Genomic DNA, 20865 nt, shown 5'->3' on the forward strand with positions numbered 1-20865 from the left:
TCTTGTACCAGTACCATGCTGTTTTGGTTACTGTAGCCCTGTAGTATAGTTTGAAGTTGGGTAGTGTGATGCCTCCAGCTTTGTTATTTTTGATTAGGATTGCCTTGGGTATTTGGGTTTTTTTTTGGTTCCATATGAATTTTAAAATATTTTTCTCTAGATTTGAACATTTTTAGTCATCCCAAACAAAAACTGTATAATCATTAAACAGTAACTTTCCATTCCCTCTTTTTCCAGCCCCTGGTAACTTGTGTTCCAGGAGTCACAAACCCCTGGGCAACGGACTGCCAGTTCTTGGCATATTAGCAACTGAGCTGCACAGTAGGATGTGAGCAGAGGGCAAGTGAGCATCACCACCTGAGCTCCACCTTCTGTCCCATAAGCCACAGCATTAGATTCTCAAAGAAGCATGAACCATATTGTGAACAGATCCAGGTTGTGTGCTCCTTATGAGAATCTAACTAATGCCAGATGATCTAAGCTGGAACAATTTTATCCTGAAACCATTCCCTCACCTCACCTGCATCCATGAATTTATTAAAAGTGTCATTCTTTCTGTTCAGTAATGCAGCCATCTTAAGTTATGGTATTTTTTGAAAATAAGAATATATAAAGAGGTTAGTTTCAGCTGTTCATGCCAACAAATATTTAAAGAGAACTAATTGTGTTCTAGGTGCAGTGCTAGCCACTGATGTCATAAAGATAAATAAGATATCCCTAAATTTTAAGGGACCCTTGTAGTTCCCAAATCTTAATAATTCAGCCACTAGTAATGGTTTCAAGTCTGCTGTAAAACTCAATGAGCTTTGTTTATTTGTGTTACAAAGCAGAAATGGGTTTTTCATACTTTTGTTATTCCTCCAACAAAATATATAGAGACACTATTGAAATCATGAATTGTATGTGGTGGATTTTTTGGTAAAGGAAGGTTGATCTAATAGTCTTGTGACCAGATCCTGAATAATTTTGTGACTAGAGGATATAAAAAATGATTTAATTGTATAGTAATTCCTACCATTTATATGATCTAAACAAAAAGGAATCTCAGGCTGTAGTCTGTGAGAAAGGGATAAAAACAGGGAAAAATGTGGGCTATAAAATGGATTAAGGGGTCTTTGATAGTATAGTCTCTGCCGAGAATTTGAGTCAGAGCTCAATACATCTGTGGGTAGAATGTGATTCACTCTACTTCAGAAGCATGATGGTTAATTTTGAAAAATATCCTGAGGCAGTGGCCTTGCTTACTTAGTCCACATGTTTGTGGACTCTTTTGGCCTTTGTAGAATAGAGCAGGGATCATCCAGCCAACTTATTTCAGATAACTCTAAGGTGTCTGTGAGTTGATGTTCTGCTGCTTTTTAGCATTCGTAGAGATCTGGGTGTGAGGTAAGAATGCCCCTGTGGACTTCAACTGAAATAGAATTTGAGAGTTCATGGTTGGCTGCTTTGGCCTTTGGCAGTTCTCATGAATGTAATTCTATTTATAATACATCATTTCCATAAACAATGTATATATTCAATTTATAGGTGTTTGAACTTATTGGCTTAAAAGGAAATTTCAAATTAAAAAGCAGATCTAAAACTAATTTCTGAAAAAATTATTTTTTTCCCTTTCATATTATAGTAGATATAAGGGCAGTGAATTGTGTCCATCCCCTATTTGAAGCAGAAATGCAAACAGTGGTGTTGCTCCTCTTCAAATTATTATTCAAGTGTACTGGTAGAGGGGAACTTAGACCCTGGCCTTGTTGCTGGTCCTTGGGTATACAATTACTGATAACTGTTGAGCTGGATTAGCAGATTGTATTCCTAGGCAATATATTGGCATCTGCCTCTGGAGTCTGCAGATGATATAATTCCTGACAGAACTTTAGATTCAGATTTTTCAGGCCCTGGTAGTCCAACCTGTGTGACATGGATTTACCTTGACTCCCACTGATGCTGCGTCTGTCTTAAGTTTTTAGCCACATACTGCAGATAGTTTTGAGTCTATAGCATTATTGATGAGCTCTCCTTGCTTCCCATTATGAGATAACCTATGTCATGACTGTTGTCTTGGGATCTTCTCATTCTTTTCTTAGAGATATGTGGAAAACTTTAGGTTTACTCCACCAAATGAGAGATAATAATGACAATTAGGCCTTTTTCTGCTCGACTTTCCTTCTCTGCCCTCTTTACTCTGCTGGGACTATACCATATTAGTACAGGTTTGCCTTGCACAGCAGTTTTGCTCTTGAGTCCCAAAGGGCCAAAAACCTCTTTTACTCTCAACATTCCTTTCATCTTATCTTAAAGTTTCTCCTCTCTGGAACTTCAGCTTGGAGAGGGTAGGTCAGAAAATGTACTTGTTTCTTTTGCTGCTTTCTCTCTCTCTGTTTTCCTTCTCTTCCCAAAGTTCACTGGCAAAGAAAAGAATAAGCTTTCACATTTCTTTCTGTCTTATTTGGACTTCTTCTATATATACATCCTCTATATGAAAGTCTATGATTAAGATGATCAGATCTTCATTTGTTAAAGAGGGGGATAAAAAATTTAGAAAATTTTTTTTTATTATACTTTAAATTCTGGGGTACATGTGCAGAATGTGTAGGTTTGTTACATAGGTATACATGTGCCATGGTGGTTTGCTGCACCCATCAACCCGTCATCTACATTACGTATTTCTCCTAATGCTATCCCTCCCCTTGCCTCCCACCCCCTGACAGGCCCTGGTGTGTGATGTTCCTCTCCGTGTGTCCATGTGTTCTTGTTGTTCAACTCCCACTTATGAGTGAGAACACGCGGTGTTTGGTTTTCTGTTCCTGTGTTAGTTTGCTGAGAATGATAGTTTCCAGCTTCATCCATGTTCCTGTAAAAGACATGAACTCATTCTTTTTCTATGGCTGAATAGTATTCCATGGTGTATAAATGCCACATTTTCTTTATCCAGTTTATCATTGTTGGGCATGTGGGTTGGTTCCAAGTCTTTGCTATTGTGAATAGTGCTGCAATAAACATACATGTGCATGTGACTTTATAGTAGAATGATTTATAATCCTTTGGGAATATACCCAGTAATGGGATTGCTGGGTCAAATGATATTTCTGGTTCTAGATCCTTGAAGAATCACCACATTGTCTTCCACAATGGTTGAACTAATTTACACTTCCACCAACAGTGTAAAAGCGTACGTATTTCTCCACATCCTCTTCAGCATCTGCTGTTTCCTGAATTTTTAATGATTGCTATTCTAACTGGCGTGAGATGGTATCTCATTGTGGTTTTGATTTTCATTTCTCTAATGACCAGTGATGATGAGCTTTTTATCATGTTTGTTGGCTGCCAAAATGTCTTCTTTTGAGAAGTGTCGGTTCATATCTTTGTCCACTTTTTAATGGGGTTGTTTTTTTTTCTTGTAAATTTAAGTTCCTCATAAATTCTGGATATTATCCCTTTGTCAGATGGATAGATTTCAAAAATTTTCTCCCATTCTGTAGGTTGCCTGTTTACTATGATGATGTTCACTTTCCTATTCTGTACGTTGCCTGCTCACTCTGCTTTCTTTTGCTGTGCAGAAGCTGTTTATTTTAATTAGATCCCATTTGTCAATTTCGGCTTTTGTTGCAGTTGCTTTTGATGTTTTAGTCATGAAGCCGTTGCCTATGCCTATGTCCTGAATGGTACTGCCTAGGTTTTCTTCTAGGGTTTTTATGGCTTTAAGTCTTACATTTAAGTCTTGAATCCATCTTGAGTTAATCTTTGCATAAGGTGTAAGGAAGGGGTCCAGTTTCAGTTTTCTGCATATGGCTAGCCAGTTTTCCCAGCACCATTTATTAAATAGGGAGTTCTTTCCCCCATTGCTTGTTTTTGTCAGGTTTGTTAAACATCAGATGGTTGTAGATGTGTGGTGTTATTTCTGAGGCCTCTGTTCTGTTCCATTGTTCTATATATCTGTTTCGGTACCAGTCTTCTTGTTTTGGTTACTATAGCCTTGTAGTATAGTTTGAGTCAGGTAGTGTGATGCCTCCAGATTTGTTCTTTTTGCTTAGGATTGTCTTGGCTTATATGGGCTCTTTTTTGGTTCCATATGAAACTTAAAGTAGTTTTCTCTAATTCTGTGAAGAAAGTCAGTGGTAGCTTGATGGGAATAGCATTGAATCTATATATTACTTTGGGCAGTATGGTCATTTTCATGGTATTGATCCTTTCTACCCATGAATATGGAATGTTTTTCCACTTGTTTGTGTCCTCTCTTATTTCCTTGAGCAGTGGTTTGTAGTTCTCCTTGAAGAGGTCCTTTACATCCCTTGTAAGTTGTATTCCTAGGCATTTTATCCTCTTGGTAGCAACTGTGAATGGGAGTTCACTCATGATTTGACTCTGTCTATTATCGTGTATAGGAGCGCTTGTAGTTTTTGCGCATTGATTTTGTATCCTGAGACTGCTGAAGTTGCTCATTAGCTTAAGCAGTTTTGGGACTGAGATGATGGAGTTTTCTAAATATACAGTCATATAATCTGCAAACACAGACAATTTGACTTCCTGTCTTCCTGTTTGAGTACCCTTTATTTCTTTCTCTTGCCTGATTGCTCTGGCCAGAACTTCCAATACTATGTTTAATTGGAGTGGTGAGAGAGGGCATCCGTGTCTTGTGCCAGCATTCAAAGGGAATGCTTCCAGCTTTTGCCCATTCAGTATGATATTGGCTGTGGGTTTGTCATAAATAGCTCTTATTATTTTGAGATATGTTCCATCAGTACCTTGTTTCATGAGTGTTTTTAGCATGAAGGGGTGTTGAAGTTTATTGAAGGCCTTTTCTACATCAATTGAGATAATCATGTGGTTTTTGTCATTGGTTCTGTTTATGTGACAAATTATGTTTATTGATTTGTGTATGTTGAACCACCCTTGCATCCTAGGGATGAAACCAACTTGATTGTGGTGGATAAGCTTTTTGATGTGCTGCTGGATTCGGTTTGCCACTATTTTATTGAGGATTTTTCGCATCAATGTTCATCAGTGTCCTGAAATTTTCTTTTTTTTGTTGTGTCTTTGCCAGGTTTTGGTATCAGGATGATGCTGGCCTCTTAAAATGAGTTAGGGAGGAGTCTCTCTTTTTCTATTGTTTGGAATAGTTTCAGAAGGAATGGTACCAGCTCCTCTTTGTACCTCTGGTAGAATTTGGCTGTGAATCCATCTGGACCTGGGCTTTTTTTGGTTGGTAGGCTATTAATTATTGCCTCAATTTCAGAACTTGTTATTGGTTTATTCAGGGATTTGACTTCCTGGCTTAGTGTTGGGAGGGTGTATGTGTCTAGGAATTTGTCCATTTCTTCTAGATTTTCTAATTTATTTGTGTAGAGGTGTTTATAGTATTCTCTGATGGTAGTTTGTATTTCTGTGAGATCAGTGGTGATACCCCCTTTATCATTTTTATTCTGTCTATTTGATTCTTCTCTCTTTTCCATCTTTTTTTTTTCTTTTTTTTTTTGAGATGGAGTTTCGCTCTGTTGCCCAGGCTGGAGTGCAGTGGCATGATCTTGGCAAGCTCTGCCTCCCAGGTTCACGCCATTCTCCTGCCTCAGCCTCCCAAGTAGCTGGGACTACAGGTGCCTGCCACCATGACTGGCTAATTTTTGTTTTTGTAATTTTAGTAGAGATGGGGTTTCACTGTGTTAGCCAGGATGGTCTTGATCTCCTGACCTCATTTTCTGCCTGTCTCAGCCTCCCAAAGTGCTGGGATTACAGGCATGAGCCACTGCACCCGGCCTGATTCTTTTGTCTTTTCTTTTTTATTAGTCAGGCTAGTGGCCTATCTATTTTTTCAATCTTTTCAAAAATCCAGATCCTGGATTCATTAATTTTTTGAAGAGTTTTTCATGTCTCTGTCTCCTCAGTTCTGCTCTGATCTTAGTTATTTCTTGTCTTCTGCTAGCTTTTGAATTTGTTTGCTCTTGCTTCTCTAGTTCTTTAATTGCAATGTTAGGGTGTTGATTTTAGATGTTTCCTGCTTTCTGATGTGAGCATTGTGCTATAAATTTCCCACTAAACACTGCTTCAGCTGTGTCCCAGAGATTCTGGTACATTGTGTCTTTGTTCTCATTGGTTTCAAATAACTTATTTATTTTTACCTTAGTTTTGTTATTTACCTAGTAGCATTCGGGAGCAGGTTGTTCAGTTTCCTTGTAGTTGTGTGGTTTTGAGTGAGTTTCTTAATCCTCATTTCTAATTTGATTGCACTGTGGTCTGAGAGACTGTTTGTTATGATTTCCATTTTTTTACATTTTCTGAGAAGTGTTTTACTTCCAATTATGTGGTCAATATTAGAATAAGTTCTGCGTGGTGGTGAGAAGAATGTATGTTCTGTTGATTTGGGGTGGAGAGTTCTGTAGATGTCTATTAGGTCCTCTTGGTCCAGAGCTGAGTTCAAGTCCTGAATATGCTTGTTAATTTTCTGTTTCATTGATTTGTCTAATATTGACAGTGGGGTGTAAAGTCTCCCACTATTATTGTGTGGGAGTCTAAGTCTATTATTGTCTAGTACGTCTCTAAAAACTTCCTTTTGAATCTGGGTACTCCTGTATTGGGCACATATATAATTAGGATAGTTAGCTCTTCTTGTTGCTTTGATCTCTTTACCATTAAGTAATGCCCTTCTTTGTCTTTTTTGATCTTTGTTGGTTTAAAGTCTGTTTTATCAGAGACAGGATTGAAACCCCTGCTTTTTTTTTTTTAATTTTCATTTGCTTGGTAAATATTCTTCCATCCCTTTATTTTGAGCCTATATGTGTCTTTGCACATGAGATGGGTCTCCTGAATACAGCACACTGATGGGTCTTGACTCTTTATCCATTTTCCCAGTCTGTGTCTTTTAATTGGGGCATTTAGCCCATTTACATTTAAGGTTAATACTGTTATGTGTGAATTTGATTCTGTCATCATGATGTTAACTGGTTATTTTGCACATTAGTTGATGCAGTTTCTTCATAGTGTCGTTGGTCTATATATTTTGGTATGTTTTTGTAGTGGCTGGTACATGTTTTTTCTTTCCATATTTAGTGCTTCCTTTAGGAGCTCTTGTAAGGCAGGCCTGGTAGTGACAAAATCCCTTAGCATTTGCTTGACTGTAAAGGATTTTATTTTTTCTTTGCTTCTGAAGCTTATTTTGGCTGGAAATGAAATTCTGGGTTGAAAAATCTTTTTTTTTTTTTTTTTAAGAATGTTGAATATTGGCCCCCACTGTCTTCTGGCTTGTAGGGTTTCTGCAGAGAAATCTGCTGTTAGTCTGATGAGCTTCCCTTTGTGGGTAATCTGACCTTTCTCTCTGGCTGCCCTTAACATTTTTTTCTTTGTTTCAACCTTGGTGAATCTGACAATTATGTGTCTTGTGGTTGCTCTTCTTGAGGAGTATCTTAATGATGTTCTCTGTATTTCCTGAATTTGAATGTTGGTCTGCCTTGCTAGGTTGGGGAAGTTCTCCTGGATAATATCCTGAAGTGTGTTTTCCAGCTTGGTTGCATTCTTCCCATCAGTTTCAGGTACACCAATGAATTGTACGTTTGGTTTTTTCACGTAGTCCCATATTTATTGGAGGCTTCATTCGTTCCTTTTCATTCTTTTTTCTCTAATCTTGTCTTCATCCTTTATTTCATTAATTTGATTTTCAATCTCTGATATCCTTTCTTCCGCTTGATCGATTTGACTCTTGATACTTGTGTATGCTTCACAAAGTTCTCGTGCTGTGTTTTTCAGCTTCTTGAGGTCATTTATGTTCTTCTCTAAACTGATTATTCTAGTTAGCATTTCCTGTAACCTTTTATCAAGGTTCTTAGCTTCCTTGCATTGGGTTAGAACATGCTTCTTTAGCTTGGAAGAGTTTGGTATTACCCACCTTCTGAAGCCTACTTCTGTCAATTCGTCAAACTCATTCTCCATCCAGTTGTGTTCCCTTGCTGGCGAGGAATTGTGATCCTTTGGAGGAGAAGATGCATTCTGGTTTTTGGAATTTTCAGCCTTTTGGTGCTGTTTTTTCCTCATCATCATGGATTTATCTACTGTTACTCTTTAATGCAGAGGACCTTTGGATTGAGTTTTTGTGTGTGTGTCCTTTTTGTTGATGTTGATGTTATTGCTTTCTGTTTGCTAGTTTTCCTCCTAACAATCAGTCCCCTCTTCTGCAGATCTGCTGGAGTTTGCTGGAGGTCCACTCCAGACCCTGTTTTCCTGGGCATCACCAGTGGAGGCTGCAGAACAGCAAAGATTGCTGCCTGCTCCTTCCTTTGGAATCTTCATCCCAGAGGAGCACCCGCCAGATGCCAGTCGGAGCTCTCCTGTATGAGGTGTCTGTCGACCCCTGCTTGGAGGTCTCATTCAGTCAGGAGGCAGTCTCTCTGTAGCACAGCTTGAACACTGTGCTGGGAGATATGCTGGGAGCCGGCAGGCAGGAACGTTTAAGTCTGCTGAAGCTGCACCCACAGCCACGTCTTCCCCCAGGTGCTCTGTCCCAGGGAGATGGGGCTTTTATCTGTAAGTCCCTGACTGGGGCTGCTGTCTTCCTTTCAGAGAGGCCCTGCCCAGAGAGGAGGAATCTAGAGAGGCAGTCTGGCTATAGGAGCTTTGCTGCACTGAGGTGGGCTCTGCCCAGTCTGACCTTCCCAGTGGCTTTATTTACACTGTGAGGGGAAAACTGCCTGCTCAAGCCTCAGTAATGGTGGACACCCCTCCCCCCACCAACCTGGAGTGTCCCAGGCAGATTTCAGACTGCGTGCTGGCAGTGAGAATTTCCAGCCTGTGATCTTAACTTGTTGGGCTCCATGTGGGTGGGACCTGTTTAGCAACACCACTTGGCTCCCTGGCCTCAGCCACCTTTCAGGGTAGTGAATGCTTCTTGTCTTGCTGGGGTTCCAGGCACCACTGGGGTACAGAAATAAAACTCCTGCAGCTAGCTTGGTGTCTGCTCAAATGACAGCCCAGTTTTGTGCTTGAAACCCAGGGCCCTGGTGGTGTAGGCACCTGAGGGAATCTCCTGTTCTGTGGGTTGCAAAAACCATGGGAAAAGCGTAGTATCTGGGCTGGATAGCACTGTCCCTCATGGCATAGTCCCTCAAAGTTTCCCTTGGCTAGGGGATGGAGTTCCCTGACCCCTTGTGCTTCCCTAGTGAGGCAACACCACCCTGCTTCAGCTTACCCTCTGTGAGCTACACCCACTGCTTAACCAGTCCCAATGAGATGAACCTGGTACCTCAGTTGGAAATGCAGAAGTCACCTGCCTTCTGCATTGGTCTCACTGGGAGCTGCAGACTGGAGCTGTTCCTATTCAGCCATCTAGAAAGTTATTTTTACAAAGCCTGACTTTCAAGACTATTTTTTATCCTTATTGAGTTGAAATTTTTATTTTGTGGTCCAAGTGATTACTACATTTTTTTCTCTTTATATTAATGGGGCAACAACACTGATCTATTCACCTCACTTTCCAAGGAAGATGGATACCTTAGTGTGTCTGTAAGGAATGTAAAAGAGACAAGCCTGTTAATATACTTCAAAAAATATTATGCTTTTTTCCCTAGGGAACAAGTGACTGTTTTAGTCATTCTAGCTTGCATATGACATTAATTGAAGATTGGGTTGGTCTAGGTCAAAAGAAAATGTGGCCTATGTTCTTTGGTAGGGTGGTAATAGCTGAAATGTTCCTTAACTCTGTCCACTAATGATATCTTTTAGCTTGACCTCTTGAGAACCCAGTCTCACTTGTCAAGCTGTTTCTTGAGGTTTGGGTGAAGCAGATGATCCAATCCTGTTGCAGCATGAATCTTTTAGAGTATGGCAATAAGAGAATTGTAGATATTGACAAAATTTCTGGAAGGACTACTTTTGAAAAATTAATTAAAATTGGTTTATTAAAAATCCCAAGAATATTTTCTACATGAGATTTAGATAAACAAAATAAAACAGAAAAGAAAAATGTTTTTCCTGCCATGTGTAATGCACTTTTGAATACTTTTATAGTTAAATTTTATTTGAGATGGTCCATCCAAGTACCAGACTTGCATTATACCTGATAGATTAATACCATTAACACCATGAGAATGTATTATCTTTGCATAATTAAAATGCATTTTCTTTACTAGAATATAAGCAACTTGAGATCAGGATTGTATCTTATTCACTTCTGTGTCAGGAGTCTAGCATGATAACTGGAACATTGTAAATATTTAACACATGTTTGCCATCTGTCTGGATATTTGCTGATCTCTGAATAGAAGATTTGTGAAAGAGAACACACAGGAATGATGCACCTCTCTTTTTAGTGATGTATGTTTGGGACAATATTCCATGCCAAAGGAGTCTAAAGATTTAAATTTCCATTTGTGTTGACCCTACAGTGATTTTGAACAGCCCGATTTAATAATAGGAACAGTTGGGGGAGAAGTAGATTTCTTGGCAATCCAATCTAGTTTAAAACACCATGAAATGCCTTGGTTATTATATATTTCACTAGGTAACAAGCCAGGAATCTTATAACATTTGTGACATTGACAGGAGTTTAGAAATGAATACTGTGTAAGGTTTCATTTTGATGCATTGTAGTTCTCTTTATTGTGATATCTTGTGCTCATACCATCATCGTGAAATACCATGGCGACTTTTAAAAATTATTATATCTATGTAGAAATGTTAAAAAAATTAAAAGACCTTTTGAAAGATGAACAGAAAAATTAGTTTCTTGATTTCTAATTCATGTGTTGCAAGTCTTTGCTTTTTAGGACTTGCCAAATGTTTGTCTTCCCAATTTTCTAGTTTGGTATAAAGTAAAGGGGCGTGTTTGGTATAAAAGTTTATAGAGTTTTAATGGCAAGGATAAAGCATTGTTGGTTTCGGTCGAAAAGTGTTTTGAACATTATCTTTAAAATGCTATGTCCATTGGCTTGTTGGAAAATCAATAGGTCATGAAAATATTAAATTAAAAGTTTATACATGTAATGTAGATGTATATTTGTGATAAACATATTATATAATCGTACTGTAGCACAAGTCTTGTCACTTTGTAAAAGGCTCCAATATTATGATTACTGAGTGTTCAGGAAAGCCAGTGCATTCTTTCAGTGGTTATAAAAAGATCTGGCAGATATGGCAAGGTAAGCAGTTTACAAGTATCTTTGAGGGATTTTTAGTTCAGGTTGCCCAACCAAAACAAGATTATTATTTGGCATGTTTACAGATATGGATATGCAGGGAAGCAGGCCTTATGGCTTAATGAAGTCAGAGAATATTCATTAACAAATTGGTTCTGTCAATGATGGATTATGCCTGCAAGAAGTTAACTTGAATACAATCTAGTGGCCATGGTCATAGAGCATAGAGCAACACAAATTTTTTACGTCCCTTCAGGCTGTCTTTTCTCTTGGCTTAGCTTTTAACAAGCTCCACATGCAAAATTGGATGATCTTGGTTGTTGTAAAGTGGCCTCAACATGTACATTTTGGGAAAGGGGAGAAACACTTGGATTAAATTTGTGTGTTAATCTTTTATGATGTGTGTGGATCAGACTTTGGGGAGGAAACTGATAGCTTCATGGTGAAATGTTGGCATACCATTTCTAACTTCCATTTGCCAGTTAAAAGGGGGAAGTGTTCAGGGTCAAAAACATTGATTTATTTGCTTCCTATGAAGGCAATGAATCAACAAAATGATTGTGTCATTGTAATATTTGGAATCAAAGTCCAGGGTGAATTAGGGCCATTTAACTTGTTCTTAAGCCAGTTGGTTGGAATGGACTCTTCATTTCTTTGTAATCTTTGTTAGGTTTAGTAAGGAGGCATGGATTGGCTGGTAGAATAGGGTCATCTTCATGTAGACTAAAAGTATGGAGATTTAAAATCTAGAGCAATGTTCACTGGAAACAGTTTCACGGCTATCTGTTGGCATCATTTTATAATACTTTTCAATTTTTCTTTGTACAAGTCACCTTTAACAGAACATCCATCTCTTCCTTGAGGTCATACTTCAGAACAAAGAATGCCCAAATCTCATGATGTAACACAATAAATACTTAATTCTCACCCATGCCACGTGTCCAGAAATTATTGGCAGTATCTGTCCTATACACTTAGGGATACAGGTTGACAGAGATTCTACTTCAACCCATAGTTTCATGATTGCGTAGAAAAAGGAAACAGTAAATTATGCACTATCTCTTAAAGCTTCCACCCTGAAGTGATATAATTCATTCAAATTTAATTTAATTTTTAAAAAATTTAATATTTTTCAGAGATGGGGTCTTGTTATGTTGCTTAGGCTGGTCTTGGACTCCTGGGCTCAAGCAATCCTCCCATCTACTCACCTCAGCCTCTAGAGACACTGCAATTACAGGGAGTAGCCACTGCGCCTCGCTTCACTCGTGTTTTATTGGCCAAACCAAGTCAATATTTGCTTACCCTTCAGTCTTAAAGGTTTTCTCCTTTGTTTTCTTCTGGAAGCTCTATAAATTCAACATTTAGATCTATAGGCCATTTGGGGTGTTTTTTTGTGTGTGTAGTATGAGACGTGTTTAGTTTCACTTTTTCCCATATGGATTTCCAGTTGTTCCAGCATAGTTTGTTGAAAAGAGTCTCCTCTCCCCATCGAATTATTTGTATCTTTGTAAAAAATAAATTGACCCTATATGCAATGGTCCATTACTGGGCTGTCTATTTTATTTGTCTCTCCTTAGGCTAATGCATACTGTTCTTTAAAATATAACTATAAATATTCAAATAAATATTGCAAGCCCTGCAACTTTGTTCTTTTTCAAAATTGTTTTTACTGTTATATGTCTCTTTTGTTTCCATATAAATATTATAATCAAGTTTTTACCTTTTAGAAAAAACCTGATAGAATTTTGATTAGGACTGTATTGAATCTTTGGATCAATTTTATTGAGTTTCCCAATATCTTTCATCTACACAGGTCTTTAATTGTTCTCAGCCATGTTTTATAATTTTCAGTGTACATATTTTATTAAATTTATCCCTAAATATCTCATTTTTATGTTATTATAAATAGTATTATTTTCTAAATCTCATCTTCTAATTGTTTATGCTGGGATATATCAACCTAACTGAGTCTTGCATATTGATTTTGTATCATGCAAATTTGCTAAGTTTGGTTCTTAATTCTTGTCACTTTTTGGGTAAATTTTTTAGTATTTTGTGTGTACAGTCATGTCTTGCAAATTAAGACAATTTTGGCTCTTTTTTTCCAAGTAGTATGACTTTTATTTCTTTTCTTGCATGGTTTCTTGAGTACAACCTCAAACACAATGTGAAACAGAAGTTACAGCAGACATCTTTGCATTGTCTTCACTACTAGTGAAACAGTGTAATATCATACTATTAAGCATGATGTTAGCTGTAGATATTTAGTAGATGCTTTTTCTCAGGTTTTATTCTAGTTGCAGTTTTCTGAGATTTTAAAATTATGAATAAGTGTTGAATTTTTGTCAAATGCTTTCTCTGCATTTATTGAGATGCTCTGATATCTTTTTAATTTGGTTAGTATGGTGGATTATATTATTTTCAAATATTATACCAACCTTGTATTCTTGAGAAAACCACACTTGGACATGATGTATTATACCTTTTATGTATTAGTGGATTTAATTGGCTTGCACTTTTATTAAAGATTTTTGCCTCTGTGTACATGGGGAATATTGATCATTTTTTTTTTTTTTTTTTGAGACGAGGTCTAAGTCTTGCTCTGTTGCCCAGACTACAGTGGTGCAATCATGGCTCACTGCAGCCTCGACTTTTTGGGTTCAAGTGATCCTCTCACCTTAGCCTCCTGAGTAACTGGGACCACAAGTGTGTGCCACTATGTTCGGTTAAGTTTTACATTTTTTTGTGGAGGTGGGGTCTTGCCATCTTGCCCTGGCTGATCTCAAACTCCTGTACTCAAGCAATCCTCCCATCTCAGCCTCCCAAATTGCTGGGATTACAGGCATAAGCCACTGCCCCCAACCTGGTCTTTTCTTTTCTTGTAATGCTTTTGCCTCATATTGGTATTGGGAAAGCCCTGTTTCACAAAATCAGTTGAGAAATGGTTTCTCTTCCTCTATTTTCTAAAAGAGTTCTTTTTAAAACTCTTTGAAAATGAAGTCATCTGAGTTTTGAATTTTATTTACAGGAAGGGCTTAATTCTAATAATTTTTTCACTTAAAAATTTAAATAATAGTAACTTTTTTTAAGTGTCTGTAGGATCTTAGTGATATTTCTTCTGTTTTTTGGTAAAAGCCATTTTCTCTTCTGAAAGAATTAAAGCTAATCTTTCATGAGCTGTCTGGTCGGATTCTTATTTCTAATACAGATGCTATCCAGGTCTTAGATGTGATAAACTCCCTGGGGTTTCTATAAGACTCTGAATGCTGTCTGGAGTTAAATGCCTGTTCTCCTCTGAGCTCCTGCAACTCCCTCCAGATCAGTGAGTGGCAGACACTTGGCTGCAGGGAAAAGCCAGGTTCTCCTTGTGGGCTGGAGGAATGGAGATAGGACAGCCTCTGTACCACCTGTTCTTTCTCTTCATGGCTGTCCGTCCTTAGTCCTCAGATCTCAGCATAAATGTCACCTTGTCAGAAGGGCCTTCTCCTGCCACTTTAAATTAAGAAGTCCTTAAATTTTACTGATGCCTTTGATTACTTGGAGCTGCCTGAGGGCAGGAATCGTCCGTCTGGCCTGCCATTACATTCCTCTTATCAACACAGTACCTTGCATTTAGCAGGTTTTCTCTCTCTCTCTCTATATCTATCTATCTATCTATCTATCTATCTATCTATCTATATATATATATAAAATACTTTAAGTTCTGAGGTACATAGGTAGAATGTGCGGGTTTGTTACATATGTATACATGTGCCATGTTGGTTTGCTGTACCCATCAACTTGTCATTTACATTAGGTTTTTCTCCTAATGCTATCCCTCCCCCAGACCCCACCCCCGACAGTCCCCCTTGTGTGATGTTCCCCTCCCTATGTCCATGTGTTCTCATTGTTCAACTCCCATTTATGAGTGAGAACATGTGGTGTTTGGTTTTCTGTCCTTGTGATAGTTTGCTGAGAATGATGGTTTCCAGCTTCATCCATGTTCCTGCAAAAGACATGAACTCATCCTTTTTTATATACATGGTGTATATGTGTCACATTTTCTTTATCCAGTCTATTACTGATGGACATTTGGGTTGGTTCCAAGATTTTGCTATTGTGAATTGTGCTGCAGTAAACATACATGTGCATGTGTCTTTATAGTAGCATGATTTATAATCCTTTGGGTATATACCCAGTAATGGGATGGCTGGGTCAAATGGTATTTCTAGTTCTAGATCCCTGAGGAATCACCACACTGTCTTCCACAATGGTTGAACTAATTTACACTCCCACCAACAGTGTTAAAGCATTCCTATTTCTCCACCTCATCTCCAGCATCTGTCATTTCCTGACTTTTTAATGATCACTATCCTAACTGGCATGAGATGGTATCTCATTGTGGTTTTGATTTGCATTTCTCTAATGACCAGTGATGATGAGCATTTTTTTCATATGTCTCTTGGCTGCATAAATACCTTCTTTTGAGAAGTGTCTGTTCATATCCTTTGCCCAATTTTTGATGAGGTTTTTTTTTCTTATAAATTTGTTGAAATTCTTTGTAGATTCTGGATAATAGCCCTTTGTCAGATGGATAGATGGCAAACATGGTCTTCCATTCTGTAGGTTGCCTGTTCACTCTGATGATAGTTTCCTTTGCTCTGCAGAAGCTCTTTAGTTAAATTAGATCCCATTTGTCTATTTTGGCTTTTGTTACCATTGCTTTTGTTGTTTTAGTCATGAAGTCCTTGCCCATGCCTATGTCCTGAATGGTATTGCCTAGGTTTCCTTCTAAGGTTTTCATGGTTTTAGGTCTTACATTTAAGTCTTTTATCTATCTTGAGTTAATTTTTGTATAAGGTGTAAGGAAGGGATCCAGTTTCAGCTTTCTACATATGGCTACCCACTTTTCCATTTATTAAATATGGAATCCTTTCCCCATTGTTTGTTTTTGTCAGGTTTGTCAAAGATCAGATGGTTGTAGACGTGTGGTGTTATTTCTGAGGCCTCTGTTCTGTTCCATAGGTCTATATATCTGTTTTGGTACCAGTATCATGCTGTTTTGATTACTGTAGCCTTGTAGTATAGTTTGAAGTCAGGTAGCGTGATGCCTCCAGCTTTGTTCTTTTTGCTTAGGATTGTCTTGTCTATGTGGGCTCTTTTTTGGTTCCATATGAACTTTAAAATAGTTTTTTTCCAATTCTGTGAAGAAAGTCAGTGGTAGCTCGATGGCAATAGCATTGAATCTATAAATTACTTTGGGCAGTATGACCATTTTCACGATATTGAGTCTTCCTATCCATGAGCATGGAATATTCTTCCATTTGTTTGTGTCCTCTTTTATTTTGCTGAGCAGTGGTTTATAGTTCTCCTTGAAGAGGTCCTTCACATCCCTTGTAAGTTGGATTCCTAGGTATTTCATTCTCTTTGTAGTAATTGTGAATGGGAGTTCACTCATGATTTGGGTCTCGGTTTGTCTGTTATTGGTGTATAGGAATGCTTGTGATTTTTGCACATTGATCTTGTATCCTGAGACTTTGCTGAAGTTGCTTATCAGCTTAAGGAGATTTTGGGCTGAGACAATGGGGTTTTCTAAATATACAGTCATGTTATCTGCAAACAGAGACAATTTGACTTCCTTTTTTCCTAATCGAATACCCTTTATTTCTTTCTCTTGCCTGACTGCCCTGGCCAGAACTTCCAATACTATGTTGAATAGGAGTGGTGAGAGAAGGTGTCCTTGTGTTGCACTGGTTTTCAAAGGGAATGCTTCCTGTTTTTGCCCATTCAGTATGATATTGGCTGTGGGTTTGTCATAAATATCTCTTATTATTTTGAGATATGTTCCATCAATACCTAGTTTACTGAGAGTTTTTAGCATGAATGACTGTTGAATTTTGTCGAAGGCCTTTTCTTATCTGTTTCTCAATAGATAATCATGGTTTTTTGTCGTTGCTTCTGTTTATGTGATGGATTATGTTTATTGCTTTGTGTATGTTGAACCAGCCTTGCATATCAGGGATGAAGCCAACTTGATCGTGGTGGATAAGCTTTTTGATATGCTGCTGGATTCGGTTTGCCAGTATTTTATTGAAGATTTTCACATCAATGTTCATCAGGGTATTGGCCTAACATTCTCTTTTTTTGTTGTTGTGTCTCTGCCAGGCTTTGGTGTCAGGATGATGCTGGCCTCATAAAATGAGGTAAGGAGGATTCCCTCTTTTTCTATTGATTGGAATAGTTTCAGAAGGAATGGTAACAGCTCCTCTTTGTAGCTCTGGCAGAATTCGGCTGTGAATCCGTCTGGACCTGGGCTTTTTTTGGTTGGTAAGCCTACCAATTATTGTCTCAATTTTTTTGGTTGGTAAGCCTTAATTATTGCCTCAAGTTCAGAACCCGTTGTTGGTCTATTCAGAGATTTGACTTCTTCGTGGCTTAGTCTTGGGAGGGTGTATGTGTCCAGGAATTTATCCATTTCTTCTGGATTTTCTAATTTATTTGCGTAGAGGTGTTTATAGTATTCTCTGATGGTAGTTTGTATTTCTGTGGGATTGGTGGTGATATCTCCTTAATCATTTTTATTGTGTCTATTTGATTCTTCTCTCTTTTCTTCTTTATTAGTCTTGCTAGCAGTGCATCTGTTTTGTTGATCTTTTCAAAAAACCAGCTCTTGGATTCATTGATTTTTTTAAGATTTTTTTGTGTCTCTATCTCCTTCAGTTCTGCTCTGATCTTAGTTATTTCTTGTCTTCTGCTAGCTTTTGAATTTGTTTGCTCTTGCTTCTCTAGTTCTTTTAATTGTGATGTTAGGGTGTGGATTTTAGATTTTTCCTACTTTCTCTTGTGGGCATTTAGTGTTATAGAGATATTTCTTCTTTTAATCTCAATATCAGTAATTGTCTTTTCTCTCTTTTTTATCTAGAGGTTTTTCAATTTTATTGTACTTTTTCATGAACTGGCTTGTATTTAATTGATTTTTCTCTTTTCTCTTCTATTTTATTGTTTTTCACTTAAATCTTCATTATTTCTTATTTGGGTTTAATTTGCCCTTCTTTTCCTAGCTCTTTAAGCTGAATGTTTAGATAATTTATTTTTGAACATTTATTCTTTTCTAATATAACCATTTAAAGCTATACATTTTCTTCTAAACATTGTTTTAGGTGGTCCCACAAATTTTGGCGTGTTGTGTTCTCATTATTCTTTAGTTCAAAATATTTTCTAAGTTCCTTGTGATTTTTTTGACTTATGTACTATATAGAAACATAATGTTCAATCTTCACATATTTTGGAAGTTTTCCAGCTACAAGCCAGAAAAGCCAGGGATTTCCAGAAACCCCCAGAAGCTTGAAGAGGCAAGGAAGATGCAAGGAAGAATTCTTCCCTAGAACCTTCAGAGGAAGCATGACTGCTGACAGCATGATTTTGGGCTTCTAGCCTCCAGAACTATGAGAGACTAAGCTTCCGTTGTTTAGAGCCATCTGATTTTTGTAATTTATTATGGAAGTCCCAGAAAACTAATATACTTGGTGATATTATAATTCTATGTTTGTCTTTTTAAGGAACTGTCAAATTAATTCACTGGTGCCTGCATCATATTACAGTCCCACCAGCAATGAGGTTTCTCCTCCTCACCAACAATTGGTTTCAACACCAATAATTCTCTTCCTTTTTTTTTCTTTTTTTTTTAAAGACAGTCAAATTTAGCAGTGGAGAGTTGTATACCAACTTCAGTGATGCTGATGTTAATAAGTTCTGGTAAACCACCATCATCAGGCCAGTGATTCTCTTCCTTACTATCCTCGGACCAGCGATTCTCTTCCTTTCTTTTCCTCACCAATAATTCTTTTCATTTTCTTTTTAAAAAAATTATAACCATCCTAGTGGGTATAAAGTGGTATTGCATTGCAGTTTTGATTTGCATTTCTTTAGCAACTAACAATATTCAGCATATTCAGCATCTTTTCATGTGCTTATTTGCCACTTGTGTATCTTTTTTGGAAAAATATCTATTAAAATCTGTTATCCATTTTAAATTGGGTTATTTATCTCTTTATTGTTGAATTGTAAGGATTCTTTAAACATTCTGGTTACTAGACCCTCATCAAATATATGATTTGCAATATTTTCTCTGATTTTGTGGGTTGTCTTTTCTTTTTTTCCTTTTATTTTGAGTTGACATGTAATAATTGTATATATTTATGGGATACAGGGTGATATTCTGACACATGTATGCAATGTGTGATGGTCAAATCACGGTAATCAGCATATCCATTACCTCAAACATTTATTATTTTTCTATGAGACCCCATCTCCAAAAAAAAAGAGTTCCCTTTGTCTTTCAATCCTTGCCAGCATTTGTTATTTTTTGTCTTTTTGATAATAGCCATTCTAACTGGGGTGAGACGAGGTCTCATTGTGGTTTTGATGTGCATTTCCCTGATAATTACTGATGTTGAGCATTTTTTTAATATACCTGTTGGTACTTTGTATGTCTTCTTTTGAGAGTTGTCTATTCAGCTCATTTACCCAAAGAGTATACTCTTGATAGACATTTGGAACAACCTTTCTCAAAAAGTGTGTTCTGAAAAAATAAAAGAAAGAGAGGGGGGAGGAGCCAAGATGGCCGAATAGGAACAGCTCCGGTCTACAGCTCCCAGCGTGAGCAACGCAGAAGACGGGTGATTTCTGCATTTCCATCTGAGGTACCGTGTTCATCTCACTAGGGAGTGCCAGACAGTGGGCGCAGGTCAGTGGGTGAGCGCACCGTGCGCCAGCCGAAGCAGGGGCGAGGCATTGCCTCACTCGGGAAGCACAAGGGGTCAGGGAGTTCCCCTTCCAGGGGTGACAGACGGCACCTGGAAAATCGGGCCACTCCCACCCGAATACTGTGCTTTTCCGACGGGCTTAGGAACCGGTGCCCCAGGAGAGTATAGCCCGCACCTGGCTCAGAGGGTCCTACGCCCACGGAGTCTCGCTGATTGCTAGCACAGCAGTCTGAGATCAAACAGCAAGTCGGCAGCGAGGCTGGGGGAGGGGCGCCCGCCATTGCCCAGGCTCGCTTACGTAAACAAAGCAGCCTGGAAGCTTGAACTGGGTGGAGCCCACCACAGCTCAAGGAGGCCTGCCTGCCTCTGTAGGCTCCACCTCTGGGGGCAGGGCACAGACAAACAAAAAGACAGCAGTAACCTCTGCAGACTTAAATGTCCCTGTCTGACAGCTGTGAGGAGAGCAGTGGTTCTCCCAGCACGCAGCTGGAGATCTGAGAACGGGCTGACTGCCTCCTCAAGTGGGTCCCTGACCCCTGACCCCCGAGCAGCCTAACTGGGAGGCACCCCCCAGCAGGGGCAGACTGACACCTCACAGGGCCGGCCAGGTACTCCAACAGACCTGCAGCTGAGGGTCCTGTCTGTTAGAAGGAAAACTAACAGAAAGGACATCCACACCAAAAACCCATCTGTACATCACCATCATCAAAGACCAAAAGTAGATAAAACCACAAAGATGGGGAAAAAACAGAGCAGAAAAACTGGAAACTCTAAAAACCAGAGTACCTCTCCTCCTCCAAAAGAACGCAGTTCCTCACCAGCAACGGAACAAAGCTGGACGGAGAATGACTTTGACGAGCTGAGAGAAGAAGGCTTCAGACGATCAAATTACTCCGAGCTACGGGAGGATATTCAAACCAAAGGCAAAGAAGTTGAAAACTTTGAAAAAAATTTAGAAGAATGTATAACTAGAATAACCAATACAGAGAAGTGCTTAAAGGAGCTGATGG

At 38.5% G+C, this 20865-nt stretch overlaps 1 long non-coding RNA gene across 1 annotated transcript in view; it reads left to right on the plus strand.

Moving 5' to 3' along the window:
• The window catches only part of LOC134740017 (uncharacterized), a 46460-nt gene extending 27337 nt beyond the window's left edge, over positions 1-19123 (plus strand). The window contains exon 2 of the long non-coding RNA XR_010127231.1: positions 18383-19123. This is a non-coding gene — a long non-coding RNA (uncharacterized LOC134740017). The remainder of the gene's footprint in view (positions 1-18382) is intronic.
• Positions 19124-20865: the final 1742 nt, after the last annotated feature.

This window comes from Pongo pygmaeus, chromosome 7, assembly GCF_028885625.2.
Source record: "Pongo pygmaeus isolate AG05252 chromosome 7, NHGRI_mPonPyg2-v2.0_pri, whole genome shotgun sequence".
Lineage (NCBI taxonomy): Eukaryota > Metazoa > Chordata > Mammalia > Primates > Hominidae > Pongo > Pongo pygmaeus.